The 27,771-nt window shown below is 31.4% G+C and overlaps 1 protein-coding gene across 2 annotated transcripts in view; it reads left to right on the top strand.

Annotated features, from left to right (window-relative positions):
- The window catches only part of LOC129965656 (cAMP-dependent protein kinase inhibitor gamma-like), a 100,777-nt gene that overhangs the window by 38,224 nt on the left and 34,782 nt on the right, over positions 1–27,771 (top strand). The gene's annotated exons all lie outside the window — the stretch shown is intronic.

Below are 27,771 nucleotides of genomic sequence, written 5' to 3'. Positions count from 1 at the left end.
GCGCACACAATTTAAGAGTTACAATGATGATGGAATTCAAATGATTAGAAAATTATTTTTATAATATAGAATTAATTAGAATTTACTATTGTATTATATGTAATTTATTACTTATATATATTTTGTTAGACGTTGTAAATCTAAAGATCAAGAATTTAACGATGCAAGATGGTGATATACTCAGCTTAGGAGTGCAAACGTACTGCTTCGAATATAGTTAGCAAAGTAATAGTCGATTCTAAATGCATTTATTGATAATTCACCCGATTATCAATTTAAAAAACTTCTATTTGCGTACGACTTTCATGGATGGATGAATGAACACGTAAGTTGAAATTTAATTGCACCAAGAAAAAATATATTCTCAAGAAAGTTGTTATTTTTAACAACTGATAACTTTTTTTCCAAAGCGCTTATAAGACAAATTATTTTCCAAGAAACGTAAAATCAACACATGATCTTAATCAATGCTATTCTGTTCTTTCAGTCGCAGCTAGATTGCAAAAACGCAGATATGTATTCGTTACGGCTTGGTCTAATTGGACGCTTAAGTTATTCTTCTTTAATGAATTTCCAAAAATGTTTGTCAGAGTAGTCGTCGTATTTACGGAAATAAATGCTTTTTCCCTCTAATCATTTGGAGAAAATAAATAGATATGTCAGAGAAAATATCAATAAAATTGTCTGTCAAGTTTCTAGAAAATCTTCAGACATTTATTTTCGTTCCGAATCCAATATAAACAAATTGGTAAAATGAAACACTTCATTTAAAGTGTTTATTTTAGTATGCTAATATACTTGAGGAAGTATTTTGGAAATAAAATCTGGATGAAGACAGTTTCATTTATCTTTGTTTATTTATAATTCGACCTTAATTAGCTGGATGAATTAAAATGCTGTCAATTTGCACGTTCTGCAAAGCATGCTATGCGTGTTATGATTGGCTGTCACTCACTTATCTAATCGTCTTCAAGTTTGTAATTAAATATTACAAAATCGATGTACTGGATTAGTTGCTATGGATTATTATTTTGCAATTATTTTAGAGTATTATTAGTATTAGTAGTAGGATATTAGAGTATTATTTTGCAAAGAAATTGCACTTTTTTTTAATCAATAAGATCTTTGTTTAAAAAGTTTTTTATAAATAATTATTTCTAACGCGTGCTTACCATAATATACGGTAATAAAAATAACTTTACGGATAGAAATATTTAAAAAATAAATGCGGATTTAATTTTATAATATTCCTAGTTAAAGAAGTAGTTTTACTTTATTAACGCAGGTCATACTAATAAACTTTAAATTTATTAACATTGAAATAAATAATTAAAAAAAAAATTTTAGATTCCGTATCTTTTGACTTATGAGTTAAGTACTCTTATTTAATATATTAATTCAAATAGCATTCTTTAAAATTCTCACTTTTTTGTGTGTGTGTGTGTGTGTGTGTGTGTGTGTGTGTGTGTGTGTGTGTGTGTGTGTGTGTGTGTGTGTGTGTGTGTGTGTCGTCTGACCCATCTGCCGTTTTAATTTTTGAATGTGATTCTTAAATGAATACATAAATATAACTTAAAGCTCTATGATCCTTCCTTTTACTACAGCCCTATCAGGCCGGCTGTTCACAAGTCTTCTCTTGCGTTTGAAGTAACTGGCCGATTGTTTGCATTGTTTTTTTGACGTAATAAAGGAAACTAAGTTTCGTGATGGTTATTTACATTAACCCGTTCCAGACGACGCATTTTTGGAAACCATCACCAGGAGTTGAAATTTATAATTCAGTATCATTATCATTGCATACAAGGTGCTACCTGTCTTTTTGGCTCGGAAACCCTTTACACACATGGTGTGCAATCCGTCACAAATGGGTTAAATAAGTTTAATTTATAGTTTATGGTAACTCAAACGGCCAAATATAGCATTCTTACGTCATTGACTAGTAATTCCCATCCAGCTGAAGTGTGTGGACAACTAAGCCAAAAATTGAATTGTGCGGAATGCCCTCTCAATTTGTGGGGTGGGGCCAACCTCCCATTGTTAGGTAATACCTCTGATAAAAAATAATGAGCAAGGATTCCTTACAGGAAAATTTTTGGAAATTAGGATGCTAAAAGGTGCATTTTGTCTGCATTTAACTGTTATATGCTTTTTAATATGTATTGTCGGATTTTTCCTCAGACCACCGGTTGGAAACCATTGTTTTATATCAAAGATTGAGTCCGCGTTTTTTATCATTTCCTTGTTTCTCCTTTTCTTACTGTTGTGTGTGTGTGTGTGTGTGTGTGTGTGTGTGTGTGTGTGTGTGTGTGTGTGTGTGTGTGTGTGTGTGTGTGTGTGTGTGTGTGTGTGTGTGTGTGTGTGTTCGTGTTCCTACAGAGTTCAAACCGTTTGACAAAAATCTACTAAATTTGATACAAATACACTTTAAACTGCGAAATTTTGAGGAAATTTTAATTCGTTAAAAATTAAGCTAGAGTTTGATGTTTCACTGCGATAACTTTCGCTGTGTATTATTACGCAGGAATTATATTTGCTCCGTTTAAAAATTTTAAATTAGGTCTTTTTAATGACATCGATTTAATTGTGGTGTGTATTTTTTTTTATGAAATTTAACAATTTCTTCAAAAAAAATTTATAATTTTCAACGTTACAATGATATTTGAATTATATTTATTGTTTGATTGTTCGTTGAAATATGAAATCTTCTGATTTGCTTGCGTTGTTGAAAGCTAAGAAAAAATAAGATTCTATTCGATATCTGTTCAATTCACATAAGAAATAAGAAAGTAAAGACAATACGCAATCAGAAGATAAATCACTCTCGGAGACAATTAAGTGTTTCATTGATGTTACGGGACTTGACACCATGAGGAAGATTCATGTTTATAATGAACAGAGCATATGTAAAACATTTTAATAACCTGATTTTAATGTCTATCACAGTTTGATACTTTAAAATACTTTGTAGGGAGAATCAGAAACATGAGGTAACATATGAGATTTAATTGAAATTAAATGCATCTAATATTTCTGGCAAAACTACTGATTGACATAGATCGCTTATTTTCCTTATATTGAAGGATATTTTGAGAAAGCATACCAAGCTTGAAAGAAGTGACAGTTCAATGCCGAGTGAGATTTAATAAGATAGATTTAAATAACGCAGTTATGCTTTCTGGCGCTATGAAAATTCATCACTTTGATAGTGTACTGCATCAATAGAAGGGAATACAATAGATGGAGGATTTATTTCTAGTTATAATGCAAAAAACATTCCCTAGTGAATCATTACATGTGTTACTGACCTGATTAATAAGTTAATTAGTTAAATACATTCAATGTGTATACACGTCAATACGTGTATACATATTTTGCTTATTATATAAAATATATCCCAATTCTTTTTTTTTTTATTTGTGACGATTAAATTTCCATTCAACATAGTTTAATTTATTTTCATTATATGTCTCTAATAAATTTCTGCAGTAAACTTTTCTAATAAATTTCTGCAGTAATAAAATTTCCAATAATCCCTTGGCCAACATAAATTCAATTAAAATGGGAAAACAGAAAACAATTTCAGCTCAAAAGATATATCAAAATAAAATGTCTCTAAAATAGAAAGGAAACCGAGATAATTAAATCCGAAGAATTATTTTAACTCTTTAAACAGGATAAACTTTTGTTTTTCATTCAAAATTGTTGTTATATTCATGTCGATCATTTCTCTTGCAGTGGATTTTAGTTATGCACGCGATTGGAATTTTAAACTCATATTATTTCATAATTTCGATATATTGCGAAAAATCACGCAATCTGGTGTATTGCATAACTGTTTTATGGTGGATAGAATAAATGTATTTTAATTATTTTTACGATCGTATAAATTATATTTGATTCTAGATTATCCATCAAATAATCCATTAACATTCATTTTGTAATTGAATTTGAATAACCACTATTTAAATGCACTGTCTTGTGTTATTCTTTCCATTAGAGAAATAATGAATATATTTCTGCCCTACAGATAAGTACGCTATAAAATAAACCCGTAAATAAGACTATGAGTTTTGCAGTCTTTGTATCCAGGGAAGTATCGGGAAAGATTATAATTATTATATAAGTATGAATGATTTCATAAGTATAAAAATTAGAAAGAAAATTGGGTATACTGCTAATATCGCTTAACACGCTTTCAGACTTGAATGCTATAGGATTCATTTGTATTGTGATAAAAAAAAGGGACATGAGCGCATAACATTCAATTTATTATCATGCATCTATTTCTTTTGGTATCTTTTATTTTCTCATATACCACCCACCAGAGGCACCTCGGGTATGAGGATGAGAAGCTTCCGGTACGATGGTTGGTTCTTGCTACCCGAGTGGGTACTAAAACGCTGGGTGTAGGCTATCTCCTACGATGACGGGATGTGTTTCTCTCTGGAAGAATTGTACCATGGCAGGCGATGGCCCTTAGGACTCAACCTTAGTTTTTGCCAATGCTGGTCCACATTGGTCCGGTTAGTCAGATTTAAATTGTTTTAGTAGTCAAGCTGTGGTTACCTTCTCATATACGAGGTTATACAAAGAAAAAGTATTGTAATCGTCAAAAAATTCGAACTCGGTGTTTCGCCGAATATCCAAGCTCCTCGACCCCGAAAAACACATTTTCGGAATTTTGTTGTCTTTGAACGGAAAAACGTTTTAAATTAATGGATGAATTGAAATATATGAGCTTTACATTAAATTTGTAGATTTCTATGAAATTCTTCAATGAAACCCATTCTGAGGAAATCTGTCTGTTCAGCTATGAGTATAAGTGCACACGACAACAATAAAATATTAAAAGGTAGCTTGATAAAATTTGGTACACAGGTTTGGCAACAAAAATGTAAGATTCTTATCAAATCACAAATGAAGTGTTGACCATTTATAGGTTTGTACTGATGATGTCGTGTCCGCGTTTCCACAGAAAGGGAATGCAGTAGCTTCTGAGGGTAAGGATTCCTGAGCACCCGAGGGCAGAAGTCTGACTTCTTACTCATATGAAGATGACATTCACTCGCTTGCACAACCCTTTTTTACAGGGGGGGGGGGGGCTCATTCACACAACTCGCAGATAGAACCGGAACGCTCATAACACGGGGAAGACGCGCTACCCCTAGACTAGGACGCCGGCATAGGTTTTTACTTTCTCATGCATATAAAAAGGCTAACTCAAACTCGCAAATACTTAAATGAATTAAATTCGCTGTGTGGTCTTGTGACTTCAACTGTAGATGTCAAATTATAGTTTCGATGGATTATAAAATGGTGTTTGAAATTCATATTCGATTTACTGTGGCTTATGTATTACCGGAATACCAGCAATTAATCACTCAAAAAAAAGGCAAATATCGCACACTAAATTCAGCCCAAACGCTAGACTCACACGAAAGGTCTATAGTTTTCACCTGTTATTTGCCTCTTCTGTTTAATTAATAGACAAGTACCAACTTTCTTTATCATACTCTGAAATAAGCAACTCTCGTGTACCAGATTAATAAACAATAAAAATCTGGCCGCTCGTGGCATTCACCGTTAAACAGCTAACTGCGTTCTAAGTGTATACACGTCAATTCCAAACATCATTTCATTGGCGTACAATATTTGTGAAATATTAACTTTTGGTGTGAATTTAGTATTTATATTGAATCTCTCGTGTCATCCTTTGAGAATTGATAGGCGATTAATTTCTGACATGGCGTTAATTGTATCCGAAAATCAAATTTGTGCTTTAGACACGTTTTTTTTAACTGATTGAAACAAAAATTTGACACAAAACTGTATTTGTAGTCATTAAATCCCATACCAAATTTGATATAATTTGTCATTCCGTTTTTGATTTATCGCGTTTACATGTTTTTGAAAGTACAGACCAACAAAAGTAAATCCGTTGTTGATTTGGCTCAAAATCACAGGTTCCTTCCTATATAGATGTTAAATCTCTGTACCGAATCTTATCTATCTAGCTCTCTTCATTTTGTAGTTATCGTGTTAACTTATATTCGAACAGCCAGACTTCCTCAGAACAGATTTTACTCAAAATTTAATAGAAATCTGAAAATTTGGTGTAAAGACCGCATACCAAATTCCACCTATCTAGCTCAAAGCGTTTTTGAGGTATCCTTGTCACAGACCGACGGACATTTTTCAAAAATGTGTTTTTAGAATTCAGGAAGGTCTAAAAAACATCTCCAGTTCGAATATTTTGACGATTTCTGTATACTATGTATACAAGAAAGTTAAAAGAAGATAAACTAGATGGATTTTTTGTTATATCGTCCAGTTTTAACGATATGCGCTCTGTAATGTGGTTTTAGAACATTTATGTACGAGTTATTTTATTAAATCTTTTTTTCTAATAGAAATTTTTAAAACTATTTCATTTTCAAATAATTCAAAGAAAATTATTTGCATATTCTTTTTAGCCAGTGATTAATCATAAATTTACCCTTTTTTTTTTCGGGGTGGAAAGTTGAAAGTAAGGGTGAATGAACTTTTAGTACTGCTCTAGATAAAGTCAAAACAGTCCCTGATATAATGTTGCAGTCATCAGTGATGTATTATTGTATCCCCCTTTTCTTTGACAGGCTCATTTTTGTCACAACGTATGAACAGATTCCATAAAAAGAAACTGATTTATTTCCGTCTTTCTTCCTCTAAATATTTATCTATCGTCTAATCAATCAACAAATTCCACAATGACATCCAAAAAAAATTCACTCTAACTAGTTTCGCTACATTTATATCGCATTTCCGCTAAAATCTCCATCAACTACTCTGCTCTGGTTAAACTCAGCCGCGAAAGAAAACAAAAAAAGAAGGTCCAGAACATCTCAACTCCTTGGCGTTATTTATTAACAGCACCGCGGCGCCGGAAGTGAAGATGTTATTTCCTTCCCCTGACCCTCTGGTCATTCGGAAAGCACACATTATTATGACTGGCTCTGCCAATAAGCACGCTTTTCCACTTTGGTGCTTGATTTGCGTCACTTATCCAGCGCCAGATGAGGCCAGCATCGGCGAAGCTGATTCATCTTTCATGCCAAACAAAAGCGACGCTATTTTTGTGGATTATGTGGGACTGTGTACTTTGTGCCCTTATGAGCAAGGGATTTATTATTAGGGATAAAATTACAGCCCAATATGTTTTGATTGTATCCCTGTTAGGCTCCGCATCTGGGTTAGGAAAACAAATTGTTCCTTGGGAATTTCTTTTATCCTGTTTTTGCTCGCTGAGTATATTTTATGGTCTTTTAGGCGTTAAAATGGTGAGACCTGAAAACTTTTCAAAAACATCAACTGAACTTTCAATTATTGTTGCAACTTTTACTCCTAAATTTTTTCATTAAAATTCGCAATCTTCTTTGTAATTTTGATTAGATTAGATTTTAGCGGTTTTGATTAGATCAGGCTTTCTTAACCCAGCTATAGTCCAACTTAATTTAAAGTACAGATTTCAATTAATTTCTTTTGCATAATATTAAAATCATTAAGATAAAGATGCCTGTGAAGTAAAGATAATTTTTTTTAAAAAATGTTACTAATTCATTTTAGGAAAATTCTTAACCAAAAAATTAACATGAACGTTTTAAAAATGTTGTATTTTTTTAAATATATCTAAAAAAATCTATAATCATTTTAGAATAGTTTTACAACGAGATATGTATTAAAAAATTGATTACATTTTTTTTAAATATAGCGTGAGTGATTTTTCCGAAACATTCCCGCATTCATCTTCACAAAAATGTCGGCCGCAGTGGTCTGGTGGTAAGGTCTCGGCTTCGGAACCGGAGGATTTCAGGTTCGAGACCCGATTCCACCGAAGAAGCGTCGTGTAAGCGGGTCTGGTGCATGTTAAATCCGTCGGGGCCTAACGTCTTCCCGCTGGTAATGTGTGGGAGTTTGGAGATGGGGATGCCAGCTCAGGTGTCGTCCTCGTCATCTGGCCGAGGTTAAAAATGATGAGGTCCGTCCCCCAAAATAGTCCTAGTATTGCTTTAAAACGGGACGTTAATATAACTTAACTAAACTAAATCATAAAAATGTCTTTTGCCATATGTTTGGCCTGTATGGCGAAATCTGGTTCTTGTGCCATAAACCTCAAACTCAATAAAGGAGTCGTGCCATCCACTCTCTTCCACAAAAAAAATGCGGACCTTTGGGCTAGGCCGTGAACCATACGAGAACTCAAATCTTTATTTTTAGTCTCATACATGAGCGTTTTATTCTTCGTAATACAGTGAAGCTATTGAGTGTGAATTTTGAGCGACTGAAACCAAAATTTCACGCAGAACTACAATTTTAGTATCAAAATCATATAACAAATTTCACTTATTGCTTTTTTCCAAATCCTTTGCCAAAATCTTTGTTTTTGAGTTATCGCATTTCCATGAATGCGAATGTACAGACCGACTGAGACAAACAAAATTCCTCCGGTAGACAGACAAAATTTCAATGAATGTATTTCTTTCAAAAATTTATAGAATTCTACACATTTGATATAAAGAGCATACATAAAAATTTCATGCAGCTAACTCAATAGTCGATAATTAATTTTCTGCAATTAAAAACAGTCGCTGAAAATTAATAGTTGAGAGACAAAATTTCAACTTCACTTCTGTGTATAGAATTCGAAGGTTCTTGTAGAAAAAATTGGATTTAATTGAATTTCGGAAAATATTCATGGAAATATATATTTCAATTTTTTTCATTTTCTTAATAAAAGCAACTATACAGTTTTTCGTATAAAAAAAGAAATTTATTCTAAAATAGTTGCATTTATAAATCTATTTGTCATGTACTAAAACTGTATTTTCGTATATAAAAAAAAAGGAACTAAATTTTTAATTATTTTCGACTTCAGTTTTCATTTTGCTTTTTACATCTTTTATTAATCGTAACTTCTTTTCCTTATTGTTTTATAAAAGCCATGTTTGGTTTACAAAAAAATACATTTTAATTGAATTTAATGAAGAAAAAAATCTTGCTACAGTGTAGTATTAGTCGAATTGAAGCAAAAATCAACGTGATTCACTAATAAATGTTGCTCTTTTATTTATATTTTTGCATCACTGTACGCTCTCTCGTGAATTTCTATTAAATGAAATAATGAAATAGTTGTGCTCTTATATAATTAATAATCCTTTCTCTGAGAAATATCCGCTCGTGCTCTTTGACCTCAGTGGATATACATAATTGTTTATTCAAAAATAATTGTTCCGTGTTGACAGAAATTAATTTTTTGTGAAAATTCAGGAATTTTTTAAAAAAGTTCCACGTATAGAGACATTTTCGATGTATGGGAAGTTTGATTATATTTCAAAATAAATCATCATTTTTTTTCTTATAAACACTTCAGAATTTGAAAGAAAGATGAGCTCTGACAGTATTGATGGATCACTAAATGCCCAATGAGAGCATATGAGATCACCTCCGCATTTTGAGAAGCCTTGCTTTTTCTCTTTGTGAGAGAGGAAACAAAGGGATGATACCGAAACAAATCACCATTCTGTTGACTCTTCATTTGTTGGGGAGCGTGAAATCCTCTTTTATAAAAGCGTCGGCGTTCTTGTGGCATTTCAATGAAAATTCGTAATCGTATATTGTTGCGGTTTAGGAGTGTGACGACTGAGGACCAAAGTAATCCCTGGAGAGCGAAATTCAAGAACACGTCTTCCTAATCCGATGGAGAATTCAATCAGATTAGAAAAAAGCATGGCCGAGTGAATGTACAATCGGCGAATGGCCGATTTAAAAGGGACAAAGTGGATTCATTTTTTTAATACTTTGAACTCGAAAAAATAATTCGAGACATAATTATTCACCTTTATGCAAAGACTTGTCCATTGCTCCGAAAAATAAATATATATAATTGCTTCAAGTTGTATTCTCCAGTTTAATTAATTTGCATCTTCTTACTACTCTGCAGGTATTTTTAACAATCATAATTAAATAAATAAATAAAACGCCAAAATGATGCACCTTCTTGAATAGTGAGTGAGAAGAGTTAGATATCCGAGTGCAGAGAATTAATCCGTGCAGTCTAGTATTCTTAAAATATCCGTGATGTATGCCTTTTTATTATTTTAATCTAATTATTTTAAATACAAAAGAAAATTGCAACAACAAAAAATATATATATTTGACTCAGTAAACGGGCCTCGGAGGCCTGGTGGTAAGGTCCCGGCTTCGGAACCGGAGGATTTCAGGTTCAAGACCCGACTCCACCGAAGAACTGTCGTACAAGCAGGCTTGTTGCACGCTTAATCCTCGGGGAAAATGTCCTCCCGCTGATGCGGTGTGAAAGTTTGTAGAAGTGGGTGCCAGCTCAGGCGTCATCCTCGTCATCTGACCACAGTCCAAAATTATGAGGTCCGTCCCAAAATAGCCCTAGTGTTGCTTTAAAATGGGGCGTTAATATAACTAAATTAAACTAAACTTGATTTAGCAAGTCTACATGACACCTAGAACAGTTATTTTTCTATTTCCCATCATTATATTCAGATAGAAAAAATACCTACTAATATTTTTTTTTATTGTTCCCCCACCCAAACTCGCCATCGCCTAATGTATGTATCTCAATTCCCCCAAGGCTCGCACTATACTATTTAGTATTTCGAATAAAATTTCCTCACATCGGTTGATGAGAAAATTTGGAAATTGGAGTACCATTTCAGATATGAAACCCCAGTGTAGAATGGTGGAATCAGTTTCTTAAGCTCTTTTTTTTATTCAAATAATCCAACTAAAATAACAGATATCAATTATTTTATTGTTTACTGTATTATTTTGCTCGACTTTATAAACAGAACTGCATTAACAACCTGCAACCTGCTGCTGTTGATCGAGTAGAGGATGTCGGAAAATAGAAGCTTTGAGATACAATGCGTTGGAGCCTCTATATTTTGCTGGGTTAGGCCTGGAACATGTTAAAAATTGTTGGTTATGTACCGAGATTGTTTTTATGTAGCGATATTTGAAGATTATGATGTCATTTCAGTAATAATCCTTGCTATTTTATCACGGTTCAAACAAGAAAAACATCATGATTGATTTAAAAACGGTAATACGTTTCTACTTATAAAGATATACAGAAAAAATGCACCGGTGATATATGTTATCTTAATAATCATAATTATAAAAAAATTTTGACCTTTTTTTTTTATCTATTTCATATTTGAAATTCGACCGTATAATTGTTCCACTTGGTAAAATACAACGGTGTCGTTTTGATAAATGTTGCCAAGAGTAAACACTCATTACTCCAAACTTCAAAATGCGGTGGCAATAAATCTAAACATTATTCAACCGAATTCCAATCTAAACCCAATTTAATTAGCAGGTGATATGAAATTGTTAATCAAATTTATGAGAACGCTTCGATTCCTTTATTAACGCAATCGGCGATTTCTCCTTGCCTTTTGGCATCAGTTTAAGCAATTTGGAATTTAGGAATTCTCGTAATGTTGTTATTAATGTGTTCATGGTATTGTTGAGTTTCTGTAGATATTTGGATTCTACATATTTCGAGGCACATATATTGTCTCTGTAGCTTTAAAAGATGATAATTGGGCCATAATTTGGGAATTGCCGTGAGAAAATGTCAATTTTAAATAATGAAATGGATGCATACCTTCAGAATTGATGTATTGATTTAAATGAGTCAACCAGTCTAGCACATGATGAGTCTCCGAATTTTAAGATTTAATACGGAATTAGATTTTCTGGAAATTGTCACTATTCATTACTTTATTTCCTGCTAAATCAGTTGAAGAGAGAGAATTTTAAAATTATCGTGAAAATCTCGAGATCCAGCCCTTACCCCAATCAAATGCCTACTTTCCTGTTTAATAATCCGACCTTTGATCTCATGTTCATTTGTACATGTATGAATGATAGAACAAACTTCTTGATGGATTTAGTCCAAAATTTAATAAAAATTGGCAATTTTGGTTTTACCGGTTTGTTTTTCTGTAGCTCGTTGCATTCTTTAAGATGCCATGTTATGACATCTTAGAGCGACAAACATATTTAATTTTAAAGAACAGTACTTTCCCTTTGCTAATTTCATATGCAAAAAAAGGGGGGTATTTTTACCGGACTTCTCCTCAATAACTCTAACCATTGTTAGAAATCTGTAATATTATTTTCTCTAAAGTGAGTTTTATCCCTGAATTTACAGATATTCTTAATGGATACTGAATGGATTCTGGGTCAATTGGCGACAAAATTGTTCTAAAAAATGCAAGAATTTTGGAGAGATCTCTATTAGGACTCGAGATCCGGGGATTCTTTTAGAAAATTCCATGACCGGTCAGGAAACCTACATAAATGCGAGAGACTAAAGCGAATCAATAAAGTAAATTCTCCAGTTCGTTCTATTCCTAAAGTAATTCGCCAGTGTAGAATTTTGAATGCTTTGTTCGTTTTTGTAGAATAAACCGTCTTTATTCGTTATAGAATTATCGGATATCTTGTGCCTTACACCCAGCCAGACGATTTCGGTAACAATATTAAACAAGCGATTAACACTTCCTGGTACAAATCTTCTCCAATTATTAGTAATAAAGAAAGGAATGTATGGCTTTTTTTAAATGTATGGCTTTACTTAATGCCATATAAATGCTGTTAAATAAAATCAATAAACACCATTAATATTAACTTATTTTTTTAAATATATATATATCCAATATTATGTTTTTTATATTTTCAGTTAAAATTTTATTTCTCTTTAAAATTTATTTGTTTACTTATGAATAAAATCGAATATTCTTCGATAATATTGTATAGATTTACATACAAATAGTTAATGGAATCTTTGATAATCTTAGTCTAAATTTTTCATAAAATCGTTGCCATTCTAATTTTTAAAATTTTATTAATAATTGCAACCCTGATTTACTATGGGAAGTTTATTTGTAGAAATTGCGTTTTCTACAGTTTTTTTCTTTACAATTATTGAACTTTCTAAGTGTAAATATAACATTTCATTTCATTCCAAATGATATCAAAAATAAGATTTCTTAAAACAGCAGCAATTTTAATTATACGAAATAAAATGCACAGCTTAATGGACAGTTAATTGATCCTATAAATTCAAAATTTCCAATCACTTTAACTTTTTTTAACATTGTAAAAGTTATCCTCAGGGAATGACTTGTTTATCAGATTTCGCAAGACATACACGTCTTTATTGCATTAATATTGTTGTGAATTCGGAATTCTTTCTATTTCTTAGTCGAGGAAGAAACAACCCTTTAGTAACGAACGACGACTTTTATTAAACACGAAGACAAGAATACGCAGACAAGAAATATATAGCCGAGACGAACACAGGCAACACACAGCAGCACACAACAACAAAGTAGCCCACAAAAAGTAATCGGTAGTAATGACAACCACTGCTAACAAAGTTCCAGACAGAATTCAGCAGGAGGAGGGAATCTTCACAGCTACTCTCTATGGTCTCTACAAATGCCTGCAATTCTCCATTGTCTCCTCGCTTTAGGTGTATCCAATTGCCGACTTACTGCTACAAGACTGCCTCATACGACTCGATGCTGCTCCCACAATAAACACCAAGATTCGGCTGACAGCTCAGTTCACACAGACAGTTCAGTTCAGTTCAGCAATCGTTTGAGCTCCTCACAGTCGCTTGCTCTTCGCTAGACTGATCCCACTATTTGTTGTTGACTCTCTCAACGATTCTGTACACGACTTCGACTGCCGATCATTTATAGTTCCCGGAGCCGGGCAGAGAAGGTTCTGGAACAATCAGGCATATCTCAGTTCCTATTGACTCTAACACCAAAATTCTGGAAGATTCCAGCAATATCTATTTTGTCGCCAAATTCTTCACCACGTCGCCAAATAGTTGCCAAGTTTGTCTCCAAGCCCTGAGATCACTTATTCGACATTCGATCAGCATCCAACAGAGCTGATCGTAAAACGGTTTTTCTAATGATTGAACTAACCGTCCTGGGAAGTAATATTACAAATTTGTAATAATATTTACAACAACGAAAAAGTTTCGTAATAAAAGAGCGCAAATGAAAGAAAGCATTTAACAATCGTTAATGACTTCAAAAAAAGATTTTCAGAGAGTACAAATCGATGAAATCATCCGATTTCAACCATTAAAGCTGGATAAAAAAAATATCGCTTTTTTAATATAGTCCGAATGAGAGTAAAAAAAAATGTAAGAAGGGGGAGATTCAACAAATATCGGAAGGGATTTTTTTTTTTTTTTTTGCATTATTTTCTCGAGTACTATACTTTGAGAATACTTCAGAATAAAAGAAAATATTAAGAAAGTAATATTATCGTCAAAAGCTTTTGATTAATCTTTCCGTTGTAGACTTCACTCGCAACATTTTTGGAACAGCGTCTGTCTGCCTACTACACGATAGTACAAAAACTCCTCTAGCTAGATAGGAATAAGAAGAAAATTTTAAAAGAGTAGGAAAAAATTGTCAGACCAATATATTTTATTGTAAAGCTCACGATGAGGTTCAAAAATATATATTAAAAGTTTTTTTTTTATGCTAATGCAATGAACAAAGTCAAAACAGTATTGCTAAAAGCTATATTTTGCTATAAATATAACTCTTAGCCAGTAATGTACCATTTCTTTCTTTATTATTTTAATTTTAATTGTATTTTATTAGTTCTGTCCTCGTGTGTTTTTGTTTGCTCTTTGTTGTCTCTGTGTTTTTTTATTATTATCATTTAAATGTATAACATTGTATCTGGCAACCAATTTAATGTTCTAGGAATGTTCTTACAAGTGATGTAACTATTGGATTTTTGCGATCGTACCGGAACAATAATTTACTCCATGCCTCAACATATGTTGTTTCTGAAATCGGAATGTACTTAATGATATTAGCTGGCTCATCATTTAAAAGTCCAATCAAATATTGAAATTTCTGAATATTAGCCAACGAATGATTATTATGCACCGTTGCATCTTTAAAATTGAGCCCATTGGTATATTTACCGTTGAAACTAGGAATGTTTAAACGTGGCAGTTTAAAGTTCGCCCCAACTGGCGTGGGATTAAAAGTCGGAGCAACTCCGTTCAATGCCTTTCGTTTCCGAAATATTTTGCTTCGAATTCAGCAATTTCCGAATCTTGTTCGGGTAAAGCTGCATAGTATTCATCAAATTCTTTATATGTTTGCTCAACTTTCTCCAAACGCGCCTTTAATTCAGTAAGGCTTAATTGAGCACTAAAGCCATTTTGTAAACGGGTTAGAGCTGCTTTAGCTCGCCCTCTGAGCTTTTTAATGTTTACTTCGCTCATCACACTCATTAAGAAACTAAGTTATAAACAAGCTAAATGTCAGCAACTTTTCACTACATAAATTTCATAAGAGCTTGAAATATGAGGAGTTTTTACTTATCTGTCAAAACAGCATCCACACTCGCAACATGACAGTTAAAGGCAGTTTCCACTAAACTCCTCATCTGGGGAACCAAATGATCGTTACAAATCAAATTAAAAAGCTTCTAAAAGTACAAACACGTTTAATTTCACATTTAGCATTAAGTGTTTCAGAACGCCTGCAGCAGAATGCGGCTCAAGCCAATAAAAAAAACCACATAACAGCCGTTGCCAAGAACATAATACAAATTGAACATTAAATTGGTTGCCAGATACAATGTCATACATTTAAATTATAATAATAAAAAAACACAGAGACAACACAGAGCAAACAAAAACACACGAGAACAGAACTAATAAAATAAATACAATTAGAATTATAATTAGAATTACAAATACATCCAACAATTATAATAGGCGAGCCATAATTTGTCCATATCCAAACTATACGGATGAAATTAATATATGATGCGTACACCGAAACTGAAGCTTCTTATCGAATGAAGAACGAAAATCATCAATAGTTATAGGACCCATACGTGACAACTCAAAAACGCAAAATATTGGGCAAATGAAATATGTCGTGCATTTTATAATATGATAGAAATGTAACTATGAATCGAGTTCGGAAATTCATCATTGAGTTGATTGTCAGTCGGACAGTCTGTCCATGTGTGTATGAAAGTGAAAATAAAAGCAGCGAAATAGTCTCTCCAAAACTTTCTCGCATATTCTTTGTTATCCTCATCCGCATAAAATTGTGGAATCTGAATGCCATTAAAAGTTCAATTTTTTTATTTTCAGACTCTCATACGTGAGAATTGTATGTTCGTAGCATAAAGAAAAAAAAGTACTTCTGTACTATTAACTGCATGACGTTAGTGAACAATAAGTGCAAAAGAATTTGTGTACGACCTTTGACGATGTTTTTGGTTTAATCACTAGTATACATTTAATATTCAAGTATTAGAAAAGCGAATATGCATTTTAGAAGCTTTTTTCCTGACTGATAAAAATCGAAATTTGATCCAAAACTAAAATTGTAGTCACAAGATCACATATCAAATTTTATTTTCTTATGTCATTGTATTTTTTGATTTACCGTATCTATATGCATGCAAAAATGTAGATGGCCAACACCTTTACGTGTTTGGCTGATTGTTACGAATCTGCATTACGGGGAGTCTACAACGTGGAGATTAGTCAAAATCGCGAGTTTGAATTTTTTGACGATTACTTTACTTTCTCTATACTACGTATACGAGAAACTGAAAACAAAGCAATAAGTTACATCAATGAAATTCAATATGCGTTCTAACTCCAAAATTGTAGATATATATATATATTGAAACTAATCCTTATGAAGGAAGAGGCCCTATACATACATCTCATTTTACTACGAAGTTCAATATGAAATGCTCCATATTGCGTAAGCGTGCAAGAAAGTCCAATACTTCCGTTGGTATGGATTGAACAAACGATAACTATCGTCCTTTCCAAACGCCAAATCGAATTCCGATCATTCCTATATTGCGAACAAAATTTTGTTTAAGAAAAAAAAATTTATCTCCCAATCGAAAGATAACATACCTTCTAACCATGGAAAAAATAAATGTCGCCCGTTGAATTTTCTCGAAAACCCATCTTTTCCGTCTCCAAAATCGATTACCATTCGTGCGTTGTATCGATAAATATCCTTCTCGATCATCGATGCTGCTGTGATAGGGAATTCCAGTTCACTGCAGAGATTTGCAAACAATAATGATGGAAAATATGCTTATGATGCTAAAAAGGTTTCCAGGCGATTTCCATTTTTATGTGATATCAGACCGTCTTGCCTAAATCCTGTATTTTATTTCCTCCAGTTAATCGAGTGTGTGTAATAGCAGAGAGAAAAATTTGTTTATTATATTTCTTTTTTTTTTTTTTCAAGTTCCATAATATTTTCGATACAGAAGGTTAGATGGGTTAAGAACGGTTTTGATGCATCATTGGATACTTACCAAGTGCTTGTTATTTTCTCTAAAGCAAAATTGATCGTCCGTGACTTAAATTAACGTATAGTTAAACATGATATTTTATAGAGGGTTTAACTAATTAAAAGAAATTATCAATTAAAAACATTGTTGTTAGGATAATCCATAAGAAATGTCATGAAAACGTGATTATGTTTTAAACTTAGATAGCTTAAAAAGTTCGTAATAAGAATAGTAATACAATTTTTTCGATCTATCTTTGGTATCAAAATCGTTTTGTTGAATAAAGTTTACATTTAGAAAGTTATGCTCTTTGATTTAATGTGCCATGCTTTTGCAATTTAAAATATTATGTTAAATGTGTTATATATAATGCGAATTTTGTCTAATTGGGTATATATAATTCAATCCTTTTTTATTTGATGGCGTTAATAGTACTGCTTGCCTTCTAATAAAATGGGAAAGTAGTATTTGAAAGCTCTGATAAGAATCTTTGAAAATAAGTATGTGACTTCTGGTTAGTATTTTTTTAAATTCATAGATTAGAAAACATTTCTAATTTTGTACCAAACAAACTTTATTTGCGGGAAGTTATGTTACATTATTTCATTGAAAGAAAATTACTATAGAAATACGTTTCCTGTTAGAAATCTATGCTGAATATGTCTAAACAAATATAACTTTCAAAAAATGGTTTCGGCCATTTTAAAATGACGATTTCAATATCCCATGACATACATATTTAATTCAAATGTGAGAAACCACAAAAAAAATGCAGATTTGCGAATATTATTTGATGAAACCATTAATAGTGAACGATAGATGAAACAACTAATCAATGTGAAGAAAGCATTGAAAGATAAATGCCTAAAACATGACGAAAGACATCATAAAATTACTTCCTAACATGACAATGTTCGTCCACATTTAGCCAGACCAGTGAAAGAAATTTTAAAATCACTTCGTTGTGATGTGTTACTTGATCTGTCATATTTACCAGATTTTGCTCCTTCAGACTGCTGTTTGTTTCACTAAATATAGATTGCCCCATTTTTGGAGAGGAATTATCAAACATTGGTTTAAAATTGTTTTTAAATGATCAGATTTTGCAGAATTCATTTGTTGCTCTGAAGATGGACAAATGGTGTAATTTATGAGGGGAAATATTTGGTATACATATCAATCTTTAATTCTTATAACAAACGCCTTTTTTTTTTAATTTATAAAATACCGGTGTCATATTTATACACCCAATAATTCACATAATTTTGCAATAATTTTATCAAATAATTAATTTTTGATAATGTATTACAATTTTTGAAATAATTATGATCGACGATATGACAACCCTTTCAACCATTAATTGATTTAGTAGTGTAAACGTCCTCACTAACAATGTGTTGAAAAAAATTGCAATAAGTATAGAATTGTAGAGAGATGCCCGGAGCATAATACATTTTAGAGCTTCATCATCGACTATAAAAAGTCACTTATATATCAAAATAATAAATATCATAATAAAAATTCACTTCAAGTATATTCACTTGACTATAAAAAGTGATGTAAACTCAATAGCATTTGATTTACTTGATGTCAAAACTGATACCCAAGATATACATATCCCTCCCCATTACAAAGCCTCTAATTAAATGATCATTTCCCTTTTACGATAAATGGTATAAATGCATTTACGTTTAATTTCTATGGTATCCAATAAGCAGGGACTCCCTACATCCTTTTCTTTTCCGTCGTTATGTCATTGATTGTTTGCATTTTTTTTTTTCTTTTTTCTTTTTACAAAATGAAAAAAAGTGTTTCTTTTCCGACCAGGCTTTCTCAGTATTTTCGCAAAACTTACTCCGTTACAGATTCATTTCTTTCATTCAAATTTGAAGAAAAAAAAAAGTTTTCTTATATAAATATAAGCTTCTCATATTTTTGTTTTTCAAATTTCCAAAGGGGGGGGGTGATTTTTTTTAATTCCTAAGAAGTCATTATTAGCATTCTGAATATTTCAACTGAAATCGCTATGCTTATCTAAAATCTGAAAAATTTTCTAGTTAGCATTATCAATGTTCAAAATATGCCATAATAAACAGTCTGCTGCATCTCAAATGCACTGACGCCAGGAAGAACTTACGTTAGGTTATTCCCAGTGTTTGTTGATTCTGATATAAATTGGTGGAAATAACATATTATGGGCATTTCCTTGTTTTGTGTTGTGATCTTCAGAAGCGTTGTCACTGCAGCGACAAGTGCAAAACATCCATTTTCATCTCACTTACAAGCAATTTTCTTCTTCATGTGAAAGCCATTTTATATACCGTTGCCATCTGCATAGGTCAAATGTTTTGAAAGGAAATCTTTTCCCATTTGTTGTCACCATTTTTCCTGTTTTGTCTGGCAGTCGTTAATTTTATCGTCTGTCACGACACAAGAGAGAATCTCCTGTTATTCGATACCTCACTTCCGAAAGTCATTGAACTTCAAAACCATCCGCTGAGTCAGTGCAGCTGTTTCAATCGCCTCTAATCCAAGTGGCACTGAAAATGGATCTCGGAAAAGGATTCTGAGACAGTACTTCCGGAATGAGTAACAGGAAAGGTATCGGACAACTGAATGAGATTTCGGTAGAACATGTCAAGTGAAAATAACTGTAAAAATGCTGGCATTGTTTTCCGGACAGGTGGTAATGACCTGGGGAATAATGGAATTTATTGATTGCTAGTGTTTGAATAAGCATTTGGAAGTACCCGTCATCTTTCCAAAACAATTCTACGGCTGTTCCATAGAAAATTCGTGAATATTTACAAGCTTTTGGGATTTTGCGAGTGGACAAAAGATGGTAAATATGTATTCTTAAGCTAGCGTCATATTTATTATAATAAACTGACCTGCTTTAAGAAAGAAATATTGCCATTTTTACACTATATATATTTTTACAACCACTTTCTTATTTTCTGTAATAAAGTTTATTAATGTGATATGCGTATTCATATTTCCCTTTTTGAATCAAAATATATAGATTACTATTGCATATATTTTGAAATGTTATTTTGTAATATATTTTCGTGTATTATTATATACTGTTACGTAATATGTTTGTACACAAGAATTTGGGATGATTACCAAAGTTGGCGATTTCTTGCCAAATGCAGTAATTCCGAAACATTATAAAAATTTGGCGAGTATAACATCTGGCAAGTTTTTTGGCAGTCGGCAAGATTTTGGTGTGTTTGGCGGGAAAAAGTATTTTATTCTTTAATCTTTCCTATATTTGTTTCCAAACTAAACTTGTGCCATGTTTGAAATAAAATGCATATTTGAAATTTTTTTTGGCAATTAAATTGGGGATAAATCAATGAAATAACAATAGGAAATTTTCTGGTAAATCGCCCAGATGTGTTCCACAACATTTCTTGAGTTGCCCTGTATCAGAAAGACAAAGGATCTCTCAAGAATTGCTAATTATTCGATGCTGTCCCTTGGCCTACCGCTTTCATTGTATGTTTTGTAATAATGGTTGACCATACATCTTATTGTACACTCTCGTTTAGTCTTAATGCATCTATTGACATTCACTACCTATGAAGTTTGATTCCTTTTCCATCGGACAACTTTCTTCAACTTAATATTTATTGCTTAATTTGAAAAAAAAATGAAAAGCGTTTCTGCATTTTATTGCTGCTTATTCATTTTCATACAGACTTAATGCATATCTATAGTATAATATTAAAATGTTTGAATTCGCCGTAATAAAAATTCACAATGTAGTTTATTTTCAGGAATTTTATTTTTCCGTAAGAAACATTTCTTTGAATTAAAACAATGCTTCATAATATTTTTTTTAATTTTGAAAGTAATTGTGTACGAAAGAGACTAGAGTGAGAGATTTTAGCAATATAATTAAAGATTGAGAAGACGAGAAATGTGTCAACCCTAACTGCCATAAAATGTCGGTTCCAGAAATAACTCTCATCTCGAACGAAAGAATGGAGTTTCCTTTAATAATAAAAGTAAATTTATTTAAAGTATGATATATATTTCATTTATTAAAAATTAATGACATCAGCTTATTGCATTGATAGCAAAATAAATGTTTATAGACGTAAAAAAAAAATGTCTGTATTTTGAAAAAAATATATATTTAGGAATAGAATTTATGAATGTCAAAGAAATTTAATTTAACCATAACCCATTAAATAAATGTTCAAGAATAATTAATTTAGTGAAATTTTCGTATTAGAAATTTGACAATTGATTTAACTTTCTGTAAATAAAATGGAAATATGTGGGGAAAAATAGTTACGAGTTACTTGTGTTTATTCTTAGATTATAATTAGGTCCATTGACTTTTTAAAGTACTTTATTATCAACATTAATAGTGGAAATTCTTTAATATTGATTTGTTAGAATACAAGCTTGGTTTTTTTTAATATGCATAATTACAAAAAGTCGTCTGTGTTTCTTATAAATATAGAAAGAATAATTTAAATAGATTAAAAATAAAATGCGTCCTTAATTTTATCAACGTTTTAGAATGACCTAAATCTGAAAAAAAAAAATCCAAATTGTCTGTATTTTCATCTATGTGTACACAGGTATGATAACTCAGAGATGCACGATGCTGGATGAATGACTTTTAATGTATGGTAATAACATTAAAATTATAAGTTTGAAACAGATTTTAAGCTATGTTTGTCACGTATTCGATTTTCTTCACATAATTAAAAATTGTAACAATCATTTTTGGCAAAATATTATAAAACCTCCTTCTTATGAAAATATATGAACAAAAAAAAAACAAAAAAAAAATACTTCTGATTTTCAATTTAATTTTTGAAAACTTCATCATTAACCGAAGTTGAGAACTGATTAAAAGTACTAAAGATAGCTATCCGAAATAATCACTTCTATTTTAAACGGAATTTCTTCCTCAATACCGAATGAAGTCTTCCCTTCATCATATTTTTCCCTCCATCAATTTTAATTATTTTTTAAAAGGATCGATTTCAATTCTTCTGTCATATATAATTAAACCCAGTCTTCAGAAAACTATTATTTTCCATCTCAAAGAAAAAAACTCACCGTCACATTTGCATTACTTGAGCTCAATATGAATGCCTTATTTGAAAGATAAGAGATTTTGTAATTACTGAATCCATTCAAGCGAAATTTTCTAGGGTTCCCTTTCTCAAATTAAAAACTAATTGTGGAAGAAAAAAAACCAATTAAAAGGCACGCTATTGATTAGTCGACCAATAAGAGCACCGCTCGCGTGCCGGCAAGTAATGAATGTGTACTCGACTTATGTTGACTCTGCTGGTTTAATGTGTGTTTGCTTTTTATCCGAATAGCCGTTTCTGCAAATAGTCGGGATCACATAGTTCGAAAAATGTTTACCTACCTATGGGCTATGAACATGAAAGGCATATTAAGTTTTTAGGAGGTTAATGGGTTGAATTTAGCCCTGGTATATTAATCAGACAATAATGAAATGTACTAGAATAGTGAAATGTAACAAGATCAGTGTTACTCATCATAGAGTTGATATAAATCCATGTCCAAAAGGAAATCTATTTATGAAGAAAGTTGAGTTTTTCCTACTTCCTTAAGGTTGATTATAAATTTGTCTAATATTATCAAAAATAGAATTTATTATTTATCAAACATAGAATGATCCCCCCGGGTGGGGGGGAAGCTCCTTGAAATGAGGTTGAGATGCTTCCGGCATGATGGTTGGATCTCGTCACCTTGGAAGGTACACGAGGGTGGGGGTCTCCCATCGATGACGGGGCGTACTTCCTTAGAGAAAGGTTGCACCTTGGCCGGTGATGGCCCTTAGGACTCAATCACAATTCCCGCCAGTGTTGCTGTTGTGGTGGTCGGGTCATTCAGTATTTATTATCCGTGTGCCTTCTGGTGGGTCGGAGAGTCAGTGATATCAAACATGGAAGCTTTCTTTGTCAAATAGTAGTTGAAATTGTAATGATAATTGTCGATTCTGAACAAAGAGAGAGAAAAAAAACTGAAATGTTCAGGTCACTTTTGATACTACAGATAGCATAATCTTAAATATAACGGAAATCAATAAAATTTGTTAGAATTATGGTGTTGAATTGATATCTTGTATTAAACCTGGATGGCTACACTTTGTAGATAATGCTAATTAAAAATAAGAATTCTTCAAAAAAACCCTTTTTTTTTTAATTTAGAGGTTTTTAGTTTCTATGTTTTAATTAAAAATAAAACTTGAAACTGGGACATTTTATTCGTTTCCGGATTAAAATCGCAAAAAACTGTGAAAGTCTTGAACCCGTTATTTTTAATAACTTTATATATGAATGCTCTGAGAAATATTTCTGAATGCAAACAGAACTTCTGCGTCAACAGGATTTGATAAATTTTTTATTCAAAAAATTTTGAATCACAATCATTTAAAATATTATTAAAATTATTTCCACCATTTTTTTTTTTTTTTTTTACTTTAAATCTAGTTTAAAAAAATTACTGTAAATTTAACTTTACCGCCATCTGTGTTTAGTAAAAATTAGGAAAGTAAGGTCTTCAGAAACCAATTTCTTAAAAAAAATGAAGTCTTGTGAATATTTTCTTATTTTTACTTATCGATGTTTGTTTGTTTTTCATTCAATTTTAGTTGTTAGATTTTACCATATTTTCTGATCAAAATTAGAAAGCCTGATCAAGAAATCTATCATTTATGTCAAAAAAATTCTTTAAAGAATTATAAACTAAATATATTGATCTTTTCTTGCTTATAAAACCTAATAATTAAATATACATTGATATACTGATACATATTGCAGTGTTAACAAGCACACCAAAAAATGTTTCTAATTTCGTTGTACACGTATGAATATAAATATAGTAACTAAAAATATTGTTAGAAAAATTAATCTGATGTTTTTAAAAAATTATTAAAGTTAAATAAGTGATTTATAAAGCTGTATCATTGTAAAGTTAAATATTTTGAACTTTAAATTCGTGTAAAAATGGATTTTGCATAATAATTGGATCCGCGAAAAAAAAAATTCTGAGCATTTACTATTTAAGAATTAACTAACTTGTCGCATTTTGGTAGTTCTAAGTTCAGTGGTCTGTCCTGTGGGACATTTTTAAAGGTTTTTGTCGTCACTCAATTTTCAGATGGTATGTCAATTTCTACATATTAGCCAGTTAAAATCAATATGATTGAATTAAAATATCAGGATGAAACTTGAAATAACCGTCTGACAACTATCAAAATATTTGAAATTTTGATATTAGATTAGAAAAAAAATGATTTAAAATCGCAAACACTGAACTTAAAAAAACTGAAATGGTACATACAAAATACCACAACATCTAGTTCCAAAATCCAATATTAAAGAAACAACTAGAAAACAAAGTACGATATTATCTCTTATGGAATCTACACTGAGCAAAAATCGATACAGAGATCTGCAAACGATAAAAGTTCTTTTATTTTATCCCACCTGGCTCGGAACTTTCACTATCTCTCGCTGTTCGAAAAGCTGTCTAAATAGAATTATAGTGTGCCAAGACAGCATCTGGATTTTTTTTTTTTTATTCATTTGGTTATTTTTGGTGTCTTTTTAGTTTTTATTCTAAATAAACTGATGCTGAGCAAATATGAGGTTTAGAAGAAACATCCGCAAAAATATAAAAGAGTAGAAATTTATAAAAATGCACGTGATTCCACATTCAAAGTAATTTTTTTTCTCTTCTGTTTTCACAAAACTTTATTATTCGATACTTTAACTTTATTTGTAACTATCAAAATAAATTTTATCAAGTCATACATGAATTGCAAGTGAAAGCTGAAAAACGACGTTCTTGCGTTTCTAAATTTATTATGTTGGCAAATACATAAACAAGTATTGAGTTGATATTTCTTTTCGATATTTATGATCAAATCTCCACATAACAAAAAGGAAGAAATTGAAAAATTGAATAGTGGTGGTGTTGTCGTAATATTTTGTTTTAGGTAAAAATAATTTATTCATTTTAAGGATTTAGAAATAAGAAACGTTATAATAGCACTTGTTGCTTGTATCGCATACTATTTACATTTAATTACTAGCCACTATATGATGGACTTATAAATTGTATTTAATTTTTTTTTGTTTATGTTTTGTGGTGTAGATAAACTCTACAATTTGTGCTGAAGACAACTTAGATAGGAAATTGCAACAAATTTTGCAGCAAATGCAGCATTTTCTATATGATTTTGTTAAAACAGCCACATTTATTGACATGTAAAGATGACGAATTAATAGAAAACGACTACTAAAGAGTTAAAATGACCTCTGTAACAGGAAAAAATCATGCATATCAATATGTATTATTATATAGCATATTCAGCACATCTTAATATATATAAATTACGTGTCACGTTGTTTGTCCGCGATGGACTCCTAAACTACTTAACCGATTTTAATCACATTTGCACACCGTGTGCAGTTTGATCTAACTTAAAAGATAGGATAGCCCTTTTTTTGAATTTTTAATTAGAATTTTAATTATTAATTAAAAACTAACTTTCCCGCCAAAAAAATCGTGTCATTTTTCCCCACCGCCAAATGAGTACGGTTTCAATTTTTTTTCCCAACAGTAATGAGGCTAGGCTTAAGATTTTTCGGCTGATTATTTGAAACGATTCTATTTATTTTCTTAATGTTTGATGCATTTAAAATTAAACATTGTTAATTAATCGATCTTTCAGATTCATTCTGAAGTACTTTTGAATTAAAATAACACAGAATAAAGGAAATTAAAAATGTATAATCTGCATAGCGTTACCCCAACTGGCGTAGAAAAACTCACGCATTTGCGTTACCGTAACTGGCGTTGAAAATTCACGCATGTGCATTGTGTTCTGATTGTTGACATGACAACCGTTATCAATGGATGATTTAAATTATTTTTGAGTTAGTCGCATGCTTTTGTAAGTAAATTGTATTTATGTTAGTTATATATTTTTTGTATATGCTTTTAGTTTTAAGTACATCGTTTTTTAAGTAGTTTTTTTTTAAGCTGTTTTCAACCGATTATTTTAAACGATTCGTTTTATTTTCTTAGTGTTTGATGCATTTAAAATTAAACATTGTTAATTAATCGTTCTGGTCATGATGAATCTGAGAATATTTTGTTGAGAAATTCTTGAAATATTACATAAATTAGGAAAGATATTCTTTAGTGCCCATAAAGTTTAAACGCTCAGTGACTGTTTTCAGTAATCATATTACAAAAAAAAATACTTTGTTTCAGTAAAAAATATTATTATATAAATTGCAGATTAATCCTTTCCACTTTAATTTATAGTATAAATTCTACGGGAACTAACAGAAAATTAGAGAGATACATATTACGTTACGACTGAAGGCGTTTATAATATTATGAGTGAATTATATGACTATCAAAATTTGAAATTTTAAAATATTTTGATGAAGAAGCTATTAAAGTAGGAATTGCATAAAATCTTTAATTAAAATAATTTTAACGAGCATTAAGATTGGCGAACCGGCTGGTCGCCAAAGGCGGCTAGTATACTATAGTTTTTATAATACGAAGTCATTTTTTTAATTTTAAACTCAGATTTATATTTTAAAAAGCATCTTTTTATTTTGAATTGTTCACTTTTAGCTGCATAATGACGAATTCTTAAAATTTCGCCATCACATGTTTTCTCTGATTTAAATTTTATTATTTTTAGGGGAATTTCAGCATGTTTGTTTTACTAAATGCGCTGAATTTCTTTTCATTGACTATACTATTTGCAGAATTAAATACTACTGGGCTACGTTTTCTAATTATTTGCAATATCTTAAGTTGTACTCGTCGAATTTCAGAATGTCCTAATTTTCACAGAGCTACTGTATATTGCTTCTAGCACGTAATGGAATGCCGTTCTCTTATATAGACAATCCGTTTCCAATATTCTCAGAATGCATATCTTACAACTGTTTGCCATTGTTTCTGTAATCATATGACGAGTCTTTTCATTTGACTTTTAAAACCCTTCTCGCAACACACATAGTCAAATCTTTGGCATTCTTTTAATGGAAATATTAAAGATGGGATGCCTTTTTTTACATACCAAAATGACATTTAAATATGAAAGGAACTTTTCACGAATGACATTTTTATTTCAAATATCAATTTCAACAATAAATAATTCCAAATTTAAATATCATTTGCTATTTCTGTGAAACAGAAGAATTATTTATCTAAACCGAGATCATCTTTGTCAGATCGGTTTTCTGTTTTAAACGATTCGGGGAGGGGTGGGCACTTTCTCCCCCCTCTGAAGAAACTCAGAATAATCCAATTTTATGTAAA

Source organism: Argiope bruennichi, chromosome 4, assembly GCF_947563725.1.
Source record: "Argiope bruennichi chromosome 4, qqArgBrue1.1, whole genome shotgun sequence".
Taxonomy (NCBI): Eukaryota; Metazoa; Arthropoda; class Arachnida; order Araneae; family Araneidae; genus Argiope; species Argiope bruennichi.
Note: the sequence above shows the minus strand (reverse complement) of the source record. Positions and strands in the feature narration are given on the sequence as shown.